This window comes from Buceros rhinoceros, unplaced genomic scaffold, assembly GCF_000710305.1.
Source record: "Buceros rhinoceros silvestris isolate BGI_N320 unplaced genomic scaffold, ASM71030v1 scaffold9819, whole genome shotgun sequence".
Classification (NCBI taxonomy): domain Eukaryota; kingdom Metazoa; phylum Chordata; class Aves; order Bucerotiformes; family Bucerotidae; genus Buceros; species Buceros rhinoceros.
Window position 1 is genome coordinate 101,686 of NW_010432272.1, and position 438 is coordinate 102,123.

The following is a 438-nucleotide window of genomic DNA, read 5'->3' on the forward strand; positions in this document are numbered from 1 at the left end:
ATGTAGCACAAGATGATGGAAGGTTAAGGGTGGGGGGGGGGGGGGGGGGGGGGGGGGGGTGGTAGTGTGGGGGTGTGTGCATTGAAGGGGAGCTGCATTTTCAAAGTCTTTGCTGAACATAGGGAAAATAGTAAATGTCTTGATTCAGTATAAAAATCTACATGGTTTTACATGTAAAGGGCTTCAATTTCAGAAAGCTGACAGTATGTGAACAGTTTCAAGAGCGGAATTCAAGAAGGGGGTTTAGGCAACGTTTTCTTCTTTGAAAGATAAATCAGACCTGCCTAGCGAAAAACTTACTTTCAAATAAAAATTATGGTATTTCTAATTCATATATCAGTTGTAGCACGACTTAACTTTGCTGCTTTATTAGTAGCAGCAGAATGCAGTCTGACAAATTTTCCAGTTGTTTCCAAGTAACATTAACATTCAGGTAGT